This window comes from Athene cunicularia, unplaced genomic scaffold (assembly GCF_003259725.1).
Source record: "Athene cunicularia isolate RWA unplaced genomic scaffold, athCun1 SCF_17, whole genome shotgun sequence".
NCBI lineage: Eukaryota > Metazoa > Chordata > Aves > Strigiformes > Strigidae > Athene > Athene cunicularia.
The window spans coordinates 64,422-78,087 of NW_020799233.1; the positions used below are offsets into that span (position 1 = coordinate 64,422).

The 13,666-nt window shown below is 45.1% G+C and overlaps 1 pseudogene; it reads right to left on the reverse strand.

Moving 5' to 3' along the window:
* Nucleotides 1–1,029: 1,029 nt before the first annotated feature.
* Nucleotides 1,030–5,458, reverse strand: LOC113490603 (annotated as a pseudogene).
* Nucleotides 5,459–13,666: the final 8,208 nt, after the last annotated feature.

Genomic DNA, 13,666 nt, shown 5'->3' on the forward strand with positions numbered 1-13,666 from the left:
CCCATGAAATTCCATCTGAACATAAGAAAACCCTTCTTTACTGCAAGGACTGTTGAACACTGGCACAGGTGGTCCAGGGAGGCTGTGGAGTCTCCATCCCTGGAGTCAGTCAAAGCCCAGCTGGACACAATCCTTGGCAACCTCTTCTAGCTGACCCTGCTTGAGCCGAGGGGTGGACTAGACAATCTGGAGTTGCTGTTCTCCACCTCTGTGATTTTGTGATTGATTCTTTGAAGAGCTCAGCGAATCAAAGCTGCAGAAGTTGGCCATAGCCTGGAGGTGAGAGAAGGGAACAGAACCCTTCAAGATGTAGCTGTGCCATTTCCAAATACATAATAAACAGAGTCAACACTCTACATAAAACTACAGAGTGTAATGTTGATGGAATATTTTTAAGCAAGGTGTCACAGGAAGAGATGAGGTTTTCACTAGACTGTAAGGCAGTATTTACCTTTGTAGAGAATGTGCCTTTCATAAGAGCATGCTGCACATTGGCCCATAGAAAGCTGGTGGTCTGTAGACTTTGAGGAGCTTTATCATGAGGGGTAAACTGAGAGGATAAAGAGTGACATGAAGCAAAATGGGCTTTTTTTACCTTCCTTCCTCTTATGAGCAGAAGGAAAAGGACACCAAACGGTACAAATGATAAGCTCCAAGGGGTTAAGTAATTTCTCTTAAGAAGAAACAAAGAGGCATCATTGCTAGGATCAGCAATCAACTCTTACATCATTGTAATATGCTTTAATGCATTCATAGATTTTTTTTTTTTTGTTCATCTTAAATTTTAAACAACTGTAAAATCTACCTCCCAGATTTACAGATGGGTGAACTGAAGCACAGCATCAGTCTGAGTTACGGGGTTATACAGCAGTCCAGTGAAAAGAGTTCTGGTGGAAATACATAGTAGGCTGCTTTTAGAGGGCTCTCACCAATGGTGGGTATTCCCACAGACAAGAAAGAAGCTTCTGAGAAGGCATTATTTCCCTTTAGCCCCTCTCTGAAATATGTGAGATTCAAACTGCCGAAAATTTATTTCAGTTTTATGCAGTCTACCTCCTCTGTGACTGGCATTGCCCTTGTTCTCAGGTCGAAATCAGTGCTAGATTTGCTTCCATTATATGTCGATCTCCATCTCAGTAACGTGATCTTCTTGAAATACTTCATGGTGTTATTTTTTACAGTTACAAAACACATGGTGTTTATCATGCTGTTACTCACAGCAATGCATTCAACTATATAAAAAACAGTAAGGTAATGCTTCTCTTTCACGAAGATGGTGGGGAAAAAGTCATGGACAATTGTGAAGCCGTAGAAGGGTGCCCAGCAGAGAATGTAGGCAGTCAGGATGCACATCAGTACCATAACAGTTTTTCTTCTGCATCGAAGCCTCTTTCTGATCTGTTATGTCTGAAATGCTGGTACGGTTTTAAACCAGAGCTCCCGCGATATACTGGCGTAACACAAGGTCATCACAATGACAGGTGCCAAAGATAAAGAGGAATTATGATTTGTAGTACATCTGATGGTCAGCTCGCCAAATCTGACCACAGAATATTTTCTCCTGGTTTTTCACTATAAATAACACCGTTTCAGTAGCAAAATACACAGATGGAATAGCTACAAGTATGGAGACAATCCAGACCAAGGCGATTAGGAAGGTTGCTGTTTGATAATTCACGCGTGGTTTCAGTGGGTGAACAATGGCCAGATACCTGGAACAGACAAATACATCCAAAATGAAGTCTGAAGACACTTAGTCAGAACACAATTCCAAATACAAGTGGTCAGAATTAGGCAGAAGGGAATTGCTGTCATTGATAAAAGAGAGAGCCTAGCCAACTTGTCTATGAGGAGAGTTAAGAAAATTTTCCAAAGTAAGAGCCTAGAGCTGAGTTCCTAATCTGGGCAGAAACTCTGGAGCAATGGGCTGAAGGGCTTGTTAGGAGGGTGGGTACTTGGCAATCTGAAAATCTGAGCATGCATTAGGGTGTCTGAGGATCGTTTTAAGACCTCAGTCCAACTCCCTCCTGTTTACAAGATTGAACTGAAAAAGTTGCAGTTTTGCATTGTAAGCTTGTTAACACAGATCCCATGTCTGGGAGTTATGGAAAGACTGGAAGAGGATAAAGACAGGGAGCTTTCCTATTACTGACAAATGTGTTTGCAGGACCTAGCACAACACACGGTGTTGTATCGAGGACATGCCGTGACACAGCATCTGGAAGTTCTTTGGTGGGCAGCACGTGTTCAAATGAGAGTTTGAAACATGCAGTAGTATACACCTGGTCAGGTGCAGATAAAAAGACAAACACATAGAAACATGAAAAGGTTTTCCCTAGGCAGGGAACTATTTAAATATGCTTTTTTTTACCAAGAGATCAAATATATGTAACAGTGTTTTTATTATTTTCTTGGCTATTCCATGGGTGCAAAGAGCCAAAGCTGATGCTAATGAATGGTTACAGGTGAGCATGCTTTCAAGCCACCAACAAAGGACTGTGTATCCATTTTCCGCCCATGCAAATTTTTGTTTTCTCTGATGGAGGCGACTATTGCTAATTAAAATTAAATATGCTTTGCTCAGGCCAAACCATAAAACTTGAGTTAGGTATTTGCACTCTTTATGACTGTAAAGCTGTGGGTGCACTGAAGTGTTTCACAAAGGACTGAGGAGAAATAAAAGTATATTACTTTCAAGATCCACCAATTTTCCTCAATTCAGTTCAGAAGGGGTAGGACCAAATGGAATTCACTCTGGTGAATTTTTTGTTTGGTTGGAATTTGAGGAGGTTTATTTTTTAAGATGTTACAGATGTAAGAAGGACTTATATTAGAGTACGCTGTCCCGAAAGATTAGGATACTTGTGCTAAAAGGAGATTTTTATCCGAGGCACTCCAGAGATCCCAATACAATTGTGGTTAACACAAAGAATAGTTTCAGTGGAATTTCTTATTCATTCAGAGGCTTTTCTATCTGTATATATTCTATACATAGATAGCATCCACAGGACATAATAATTCTAAAATAAGCTGGAAGGCCAGTGGTGCTTTCTATCAGCCAGATCTTGGAAGCAGATGAATTATTCATCGCTCTTAATGGTGCAGGCTAGATGTTAAGGGACAGCAGAATTAGTCAGCCTCATTGTGGAGCTGATAAATCAATGTTTTTAGATTGGGCCCTGTGGAAACAAGGCTGTGGGACAGTGTATGTGTATGCATTCATAAGTATGCATATCTGCTCAGCAGGACATTTGACTGGATGGGGTAAATCTCTGCAAGAGAGTCGAGGGAGGTTTTGTGGTGGATTTCCTGACTGTCCTTGCTTACCACAACTTGTGATGTTACTGTGGAGTGGTCCTGGAGCACATGAGCTGAGTTTGGATGAAACTGCCCTGGAAGATGTACTCAAAAGTACCAGGTGTCTATGGGCATTCAGTCTAGGTGACCCAGCTAAAGCTAAATCCCCCAAAATACTTACAGCATGAATGTTGTACCCTTATCACCAACCTAACTGATGCTCTTCAGATCCTCTCCTTTCACATTGCATTATTTTCTAGTGTAGATGTGGCCTTAAATATGTGAAACTCCTACGTTTCATGTGAATAGACAGCAAGGAAGATGAAAGAGAGCCCTACCAGAGGCAAATCCTGTGGGACAGGCTTACTCTGTCTACACAGGTGAGCCCTTTTAAATGATCTAAACATGAAAAGACTTTTGTTAAGAGCCTATTATTTTTAGAGACTGAAGTCAACAACACACATGACATAGCCAAGGTGGAATGGTAGATTATTAAATGAACAGCATTTCTCCCTGTTTACCAAGTCAAAAGCTCACAAGAAAAAAAAAAAAAAAAGTTTTATTTTACTTTATTTTTTCATATCTCACAACTAACATGGAAAATTCCTTCTGAAGAGCTTTGATCTGGAAGACAGATTTAATAAACAGAGACACCTACAAAGCACTGCAAGAATAGCCTCCATAGATGAGTTATTGAATGAAGAATAAGAAAAGGTCAGATTAATGCTGGACTCCACAATCAGGGAAACCAGTCCCTTGAAAACTAAATTAGTAAGGGTCCTTTAGCATACAAGGATATTAAATTATTTTACAAAATCTTGTCCTACATTAGAATGCTTTATATGGCCAGCCTTTTACAAAACTGTTGGAACGTAAAAAGAAATACGACCTTTGTTTGAGATTTTCTGTGTCCAGCAGCTCAGCTGGAACACAAGCCCTAAGCAGGCTGCCTGATGCCCAGAAATCCCATACAAAGCATCACTGTTCATACCCACATCAACTGCCTGCTTGGATGCCTGGTGCATCCAGGACACAACTGATTCACTGAGCTGTATGTGTGCTGATTGCCTTCACGATTTTCCACATGATATGTGGGAGCACTGCTTTGATCATTTAATATATGACACACAGACAAGCTACCAGGGGTGAGAATGCACAGGTATTTCTAGAATAGTAGCTGTAGAGCAGAAATAACCTATCTGCATTTGCTTCCAAAATAGGCATCTTCTTCCATTCATCCTGTTGCTTCAATTGTCCCACTTTGACCCCTTCTTTCCTGAGGGGAAAGTGTACGTGGGCAGGAGGCCTCCATCTCCCCTCCATCTCCCCTCATGTTAGCTGTCGAAATGCTGGGATGTTTAGTTTAGGTGGGGTTTGTGGGCTCCTCCTGTCATCACTAGAGATCAGCATTCCCAGGAGGGTAAGTCATTCCCATCTAACATGTGCCTCACTCCTTCTTTCCATTAACTGTCACTATTCATCTGGACAACACACCCAACATTTAAAGAGGTAAAGTTTGGTAAGACACGTCCTACCCTGGCTCTAGACAAATGAATATGACGCTGCTTGCTGCATATCGTTTAGCACATATTATATTCCCACTTCCCCAGTGGTGAAACAGAAAATTCTTCTTCCCCCTCTATCTTTTTCACACCCTGTCAGTGTAATCTTGAGATTGCTGGAGTTGAGGTGGTCTGGTAGTTACTTCTTGCTGAATAGGAACCACATTTAGGACATGATACTATCATCTGAGTTGAACTTCATAGGAAACAGTAATATAGAAAAGGTTTGCTATCATAACAAAATGTTACATAGAAGAATAAAGCATAACATTGTTCTGATGTCTCCTGACCAGGCAGATTTTACCTACAATGACTGAGTTTTGTGCAGTGATTAAATATGGAAGGGGATTGTTGCACTTTTCTCCTTCCTATCTTAATTCCCTTTTTTACTCAGTATTAGGTCATCGATCCATTTCTCATAAGCAGGTATCTTCTCGTAAGAAAGTATCCCCTAGAACACCTCTTCTCAAGAACAACTTCTTAAGAACAAGAAGGTGTAACACCCACCCCCAGAGCTCTGCTATACCTTGTAGCCAGCACTGGCTGTGGACCTCATGCTGACAGTACTGCCATACCGGGTTGGAGCCAGTATCTTCCATTTTGCTCCCACGAGAGTGGAATTGGGTAAGAGCAAACTGAATATGACAAACTGTGTTCTTAATTAATTTACATCCCATTAGGATTAATTAAATGCTGACTAAAGTATCAAGCCATGTAATTATGCATCAAAATAAATGATCTTACTGCACTAAATGAGGCGGCTGGCTACAAAGTGGTGACAGACCACTTCCACATCACCTTGCTCCCTGCAGAGCCTGGGCTGAGGTAAGTCAAAGCAGGGAGATTCCTCCAGTGGCAGACAGACTGATTTTCACTTACCCAGCACACCCCTAATACAGCTCACAGCAGGTATCCAACACCTCTCTGTCCATCCCACCGCCTCTTCCCCAAAGAGAGAACATTCTGAAGGGCAGGATCAAATCCTTCCCCTGGAGCCAGTGCATAAAACCCCAGCTGGGGATCCCACTGCTCCAAGACAGGGGTGCCCTGATTAACCACAGTGCTTCTCCCAGCACCCACACCCTCCTCTCCTGAGAGACACGAGTTGCTCTGTAGATGTTGGGGTTGACACGTAAGCACACTCAGGTCAAGTGGAACTGCCCTGATCCACCCGCTGACAGCAGTGGGACACAGACTCAAGTCTTTGCGACCCCCTATCCGATGCTCTACCCACTACCCTTTGCTTCCACCACCAGCATTAAGTGAATACCTAATGTCTTGGAGGGGATCAGAGGATATTCAAGTGACCATCACATCCTGTGACAAGCACCTGACCTGAGCCAAACCTGATTCTGCTATTACTGACTTGACTCTGCTCTTTCGAGATGCATGGAGGCTTCTTCCCACCGGAGGCAAAGACAGTTTGTATGTATAAAAGTATTCACACTGATAGCCGGAAGAGTTAATCCTTTTTTGAGTGGCCACAAACAGGTAACTAAATTTAACATGCTGGGGACATACGATGGAGAGAAGGCCCATCTCACACAGATAGCTTAGGTCAGTGGGGTACCAGTCTGAGGCAGAGGTGTAAGGATAATGCAATGCGATGTAGGCACATACACAAACAGAACAACAGAAACAAAAGTAACAGGAAAAAAGCCTCCTTCTAGGAGAAGGAAAGTAGGAAAGGAAGTATCATCTTAGGATGGCTTCCCCGTCTAGCTTTAGCACTTTCCTCTCCAGTTCACTGGTGGATACACGTTGTTCGACTGAGCAAATTCAGTGTGACACGCGGAGAAGCCATCCATAAAAAAATGGGAGATTTTTGTCAGGTTGCATAAATGAATCAGCTAAAGTGAATCACACTGCGTAGGAGACAGAACCATCTGAAGAAGAACAGAATAACCTATTTCTTACAAGGTCTAGATTTCACCTTAAATTCAGATGCCAATTGGAAGTGGCATTGAGGGTAATGGACTTTGTGAGATGTTAAATGAAAAACCACAGGCAGGATAAAGAGTCTGAAAGTGCCTGTGTTGTCAGTAAGGCAACAGGAAAAGCCAAGGGCTGTGAGATGCACCAGGACAGGACTGGGTGCACAGCGGTTAAAAGGTTCTTTTTAATATCCCAAAAATGCAAGTCTGAATCATACTTCAGGTGTCTGCTAAAAGATCACCCCAGCTGAACTTACTTTACAGTGTTGGAAACCAAAACTGATCAGGTTTGACACAGCCATAGTATTCCTCTGCAGCTCGTGGCTAAACAACCAAGTTGCCTTAACGCTGCTAGGTGGAAGGGTAGTATCTGATCTTGGGTGAAACTGTGAGGTTACGGGCACAGCTCCTGAGAGGAGGTGGCAAAAGAACAAGGTTGTGTTTGCCAGGATATCTGCCTGTTCTTTAGAGTTCAGTTACCTATTACTAATTAAACAACTACTAATAAAACAATTCATTTGTTGCTTTTAAAATAGGTTAAGTACACTAAAACAAACAAACAAAAATCAAGCAAACAACAACAAAAAAAATAATGGGGAAAAACCTCGGGTTTGATCTGTACAAGTAAACCCAGCATTATCCACTGAAACCGTGTTTCTAGAGCCCTGTCCCCTGTGTGCCCTCCTGCAGCTCCACACAGCAGCAGGGCTCTTCTCAACCCCAGGCTCTGCCCAGGGACATGAGAAATCACAGCGCTGCCAACTCAGAGCAAAGGCTCCGGGCTCTCGTCTCTGAAACAAAACCCTTCAAATCTCCACTTACGCATTTTATACAAAATTCACCAGCAATCCCCAAAGCTGAGTACACAGTAAAAACAACCCCTGGCTGCTATTGGTACGTGTGTAGCTGGTCATGTGTTATCAAGAGCAGAAATCCAGGGTCTGGAGCATCACGTCACTGTGGGTATATCCCAGAAACACACGATCACAGAGATCCTGGCACCTCTGTGCTGTGTCCTGTGTTCCTCCTGCACCAAAAATAATTCTGCCAGTTCTATACATTCCCTTCCTATTACACCCAGCAGCAGCCAGGGCATTATTTCTTGTTTCTCAAGCCATTACATTCTTACCTTGATTAAAGCGTTTTAACAGCCATTACAGGTCAGACTCTAAACCAGATCTCTAGAAACCTTGGCAGATGGGGTCTGAAGGGTAACACCCGGTACCTGCTGTGAGTCTGACAGTGGCATTCCCTAGAGACAGCTCACCTCCAGCTTTCCAAAATCCACTAAAATATCCACAGGCCCAGTTATACTGAGAAGGACCGAGAAAACGAATCCATTGTTCAATCTCACTGTTGCCCAAAATGCAAGTTCCACATGGACTTGGTGCCTAGAAACACCTACACCTGATGCTGCTGGGCCTCTCCAGGGGGCTGAAGCGGCGCTGCCCGCCCCTGCCCGTGCTGCCCGCGCTGCCTGCACCCAGCAGCGGTGGCCGGGCCACAGGCAGGGGGGCGCTGGGCAGGGGTTTGGTTTCTCACCGTCACTGTCTGAGCTCGGCCTGCCCAGCACGGCCTGGCTGAGGCTCCTCAAACCCCGGGTGTACTGAGTGGGGGCAGTGTCAGAGGCCCAGCACCACCCCCCCTGCTGTCTGCTCAGCCCCGATGTACGGAGGGCGTTCAGATTTCCCCTGCCATGGCTGGGCAGCTCCTGGCAGCAGAGGACTCTGAGCCACGGCGTGGCTGCGGTGGGCACGGGAGAAGGGGACAGGGCTGGGAGGTGGGTGTAATTCTGGGGTCTCTAATTGCCAAGTGCCCTCCCAGATGGCTGTCGAACCAGGGAAGCTCTGCTAGATGTGTTCACTGGCACGTGACGCTCTTTCTGGAGCTTCCTTTAAAACATGCAAGTTGTTCTGTGTTTGCGGGCTGCCATCCCCACCCCTCCAGTCACACAAAATGCACCATGAACATTTGGGATGCCCTGCCAGTCTGCCGAGAGCCCTGGCAGAAAGAGCTGTTCTGCCCCGCGGTGATGTCCCAGGTGATGTCAGCACTAAGCGCAGTGACCAAGTGGGAAGGGCAGAGGAAGCTCGCACTGGTGTCGATGGCCCCTGCGGAGCTGGAGGAGGTGCTGCTCTCCGGGGGCTCCAGCGGGGACCACAGGGCCCTGGCAGCAGCCCCCAGCCTTGGCTGCACTTGGGGACCAGCAGCCCCCGGTTCTCGGCCTTTGCAGAGGAGATGACGTGGCCTCTGCGGGCGGGTGTCTGTGAGCCATGGGCAGGGCTGGGGATCCCACCCTGGAGCCAAAGGCTTGCTGCAGCCTCCTCTGCTGGCGTGGGGCACCTCGGGGCAGCCCTTCCCTCCAGGCACCTCCCTGCAGCCCAGAGGTTGTCCCCGACGCCGGCTCGGAGCTCAGGGGTAGAGTGGCACAATGTGTGTTCAGGGAGCAGGGGAGGGAAGAGGCACGAGGGCTTCACGCCAGGTCAGACAGCCCAGGCCAGGGGCTTCACCTCCACTGTGGCTCTCCCTTTCCAAAGCAGCCCCTGCCCTTCTGCTCCCACGCACGCACACAAAGACACCCCCCTGAGATCCGGTACTTGTCCAGGCCTCAGCCCCTGCCCCACAGTTCCCCAGAGCTCCCTGGGGCAGACACCAGTCCCAGGGGCTCCCAGAGCTGTCGGGGGGAGCAGAGGTCCCAGGAAGGACCAAGGGGGAGAAAGCCAGCCTGCCCCCAGCTCTGCTTTGCCTGGGAAAGCTGAGCCGAGCCCAGCCCAGCCTCACCTCTGCGGAGAGAGCAGCTGGACGAGGGGCAGGGGGATGGGGCTGCCTCCAAACCCAGGTCAGCTCCCCTCTTCTGCCTGACAGAAGTAACCGAGAAGCTCCTGGTTCAGCTCTGCTATGTGTTGTGGTAAGGCATTAGCTGTCTTTTTCTATCTGCTAAGCCACAGGAATGCGGCGTTCAGATCACAGCTAACCCTTGCAGGAGGTTAACCTCCGCAGGAAAGAAAGCACAAACACCAATATGGTGGATGCTATCTGTTCGATTTATTAACTGCGCAATTGCTTTATATACGCCTTTCTGTACATCGTGAGATCTTTAGTTCCCTGTTCTTTCCGTGCATCACGAGATCTTTTCATGTGCCTCTGTTTTTCCCATACATCGCGAGATCTTCCGAGCGCCTCCCCCTACACTTCCCCCTCCCCATGCTTTATCGACCATGCGTCAGAAGTTGTATAAGACCGATGCCTTCCGGATCTTCCCTTTCTTTGTTTCGCAGCAGCTCCCGCAAGACCTGTCTGAGAGCTGTCTCAATCAAGGGTTAGTCAAACTTCAAAAACAAAGCACACTTAGAATAGTTCCACAGAAGGCTAAAACAATACAGCAGTTATGATTACTAATTAAAAGATAAGCTAAGTTCACTACTTATAATTAAGGGATGTGACTAATTACTACAAAAATAAACAATGAGGAAAATATGAAGTAGCACACTTAATTAATAGAAATACTAATATTCAGATCCTCAATTGCTAGGGAACCCTGGATACAGTGAGAATTTAGAGTGCCCTTCCTCACAAACTGGAAATCCTACGCGATGCGTCCATCCGTAGGTAAGACATCCAATGTCGCTGCAAGCGGGTCCAGCTTCTAAATCAACAGGCCAAAATAACTGGCACTTTTCTTTGAGCGGAAACATCTGATTTCATCCTCCTGTTGGGTTCCACCCAGAGTCTGGCCAGTACTCCAAGGGGAAAACCAAGGGAGTTTCTAAATAAGGTTAAACACTTGAGCTCTTAATTCTTAATATTCCTAAGCAAAGAAAGTTCAATACATGCATTCTTATAGCATTTCATCCTTATTAATAACTACATTTCATCTAAACTCCATCTTCCACTATTGACTAATAAATCTAATTATTTCATTAAGGCAAATGTAGTGTGGTTCGTTCTGTCGCAGTAGCAAACATTACACAGACATTCTGCTTAAAAAGATCAGTTGAAGAGATTGCGAACACTTGGTACAGATGCATCCACAGCACCCACAGCTGGATCCTGAGTGCTGGCTGCCTCTCATACCTCAGGTGTGGTTGCACACACCTTGTCAGTAATCACCAGGGACTGTGACCTGTGAACACACAAGCGTAACCTCTTCTCCAGGTTATTAAATGGTTCTATTTGCACCACACCTTTCCACCATCCATTAATTTAACCTTACCAAATGTTTGTGGTGTTGCCACCAAAATTAATATTTTGGGCAATGGTGTTGACCTGTGATAAACAAGAGTTCTTTTCCCATCTCATTTGCTGTAGTTACCCATATGTTAGGTCTGGGCAAGATGATTCGTCTCGCAAAGGATCTATGTAGCCAAAGGCCACAGAAAATCTACAAAACTTTTAAGAAGATGTGGTTATTTCAGGTTTTATACATCGTGCAGGTATCCATTTAATTAAACCATCCTTTTCCACTGCTGCATACCCACGCCCAAACACTCTCAGCAACCAGCCCGACTCCCATGTCATCGCTCCCGGTTCCTTGATCTGAACCAAGGGATAATTTCTTGTCATCTGGGTTGGCATAAAGTGTTTCCACAGGGGAGGTGTGGACTCGTCACCTCTAACAAAGTGATTAAGAGCATAAAGGGTGCGGGACAAAAGAGTCTGCTGTCGGTCTATGGGTATTGTCCCCTTATGACCTTCCCCTTCCCCAAGCTGTTGTAGTTTCGCTTTTAGGGTGTGATGCACACGTTGCACTATTACTTGTCCTTGACTGTTGTAAGGAAGGCCGTGTAGTAACTTGATGTGTCATAATGCACACCATTCTTTGGTACGTTTAGCGATGAAACAAGGGACGTTATCTGTCTTGATTTCTTGTGGCTTCCCTAATAAGGCAATGACACCCTCCCAATGAGCAATAATGTGTCTGGCTGTTTGTTTGCGAGCCATCGTGGCTAATATTGTAGATCTAAAGGTGTCGATGGTTACTATGAGGTATTTATTTGGTTTTAATAGGTCACATTCTGTTATGTCAGTTTGCCATATCTGATTGGAAGAGAGACCCCTTGGATTGACACCTGCTTCCCACAATGGGCCCTTTTGACAGTAGGGACAAAGTGCCACTATGGTTTTTGCTTGTGACAGAGAAATATGACGTGTTTTCGCTAAGGCTTTTGCTCCGAGGTGTAGAAAGGCATGTAAATGCTTTGCAGCATCTAGTGACCATACACCCCGGGCCACCTGGTCAACGTTATGATTGCCTTGTACAATTGGACCAGGTAGGGATTGGTGACTGTTCACATGTGTAAGAAAGACCTGCCCTATGCGTTGTTGTAGAGCATCCTAAAGTAAAGTTGACACTTCTGTCTGTACAAATCCTACTGTTGTCATTTTTTGTACTAGTTTATAAACATATAAAGAGTCTGTAACAATATTAATAGGATTCTCTGTATCCTGCTAAAGTGCCATCTGGACCGCTTTGGCTTCCAACCATTGTACTGATCTGTCAATCTGAGTCCACAATTTCTTTTGCCAGCATCCCTCAGCTTTCTATACAAGTGCAGCTGTTTGGGATTGTGATGAGGCATCTGTAAAGTGTGTTGTGCCAATAAGAGGGTGCATGACTAGAGGTGGTGTAAGTTGTAGCTGAAGTTCTTTCAAGTGTGAAACCCATTGTAGACCCTTTCCAGTTACTATGGAGACCGGAAAGTCAAAGATGGGACACTGTAAATCTTACGAAAGCATAACTATATCATCCTATACTTGTTGCTTCCAGGGGATGAGTATTGTGTCAGGTTCCTTTCCAAAGTGTTGAAGGGTCATATTATGTAGGCGTCCTATGAGGTCTGATATAACAGTGACTATAGTAACAAAGGTGGACTTGTTGGTATTTTGGTAAGCCCAGGCTAAAGGTGCGGGCTTGCCGTCCGTGCCTTGAAATAGGATGCCTATTGTGCCATGGTCAGAAATAAACCACCCTGCTATGATTGGATGTTTTGAATCCCATCACTGCAAAGGTCTCTGTTGTCATAAAATAGTTTGTAAAAGTGCTAAATTGTCCTGGCACTCCTTTGTGAGTTTCTTTGGTTCCCACAAGTGTTTTCAGTGTTTCAGCAATTCATAAAAGGGTTGCATAAATCCCAAAGGAATACAGATAAAGGTACAGAGCCACTGTAAGGCTCCTACTAATTTCTGAACATCATGTAGAGTGGCAATGTGTGGAGCAAGAGCTATTGGTTGTGGACTTATGTCGTTCCCAGCTAAAGTTATACCCAGATATTGTAATTGTGTACCTCGCTGGATTTTTGCCTCGGCAATGCTCAAATTATATTATTGAAACAAGGCTTTGGCACGCTGGAACAGGTGTTCCACTTTCTGCTCTGTAGGTGATGCTAATATGAATGACATTATAGTGCACCACATAATGGTCAGTCTTACCTTCTCTCAATGGTGCAATGGCTTTGGCCACATACAGCTGACAAATGACAGGTGAGTTTTACATACCTTTAGGTAGTACAGTCCATTGCCAACGTGAACTGCTTGAGCGAGGTTCACAGAAGGCACGGTAAAGGCAAATCTTTCTTTGTCGGCAGGATGTAAAGGGATGCTGAAAAAACAATCTTTGATATCAATAATCACAATGGACCAATCTTTTGGTATGTTGGAACCCCAGGGCAATCCAGGTTGCAGGGAATCCATTGCCTGCATCTGTTGATTTACAGCCCTGAGGTGATGGAGTAAGCGCCACTTCGTCTTATCTTTCTTTTGGATAACGAATACAGGAGCATTCCAAGGGCTTGTAGAGTGTTCCAAATGACCCACCTGTACGTGTCTTTCTACTAATCGTTGAAGTGCACTTAGTTTTACTGAATTAAGCGGCCA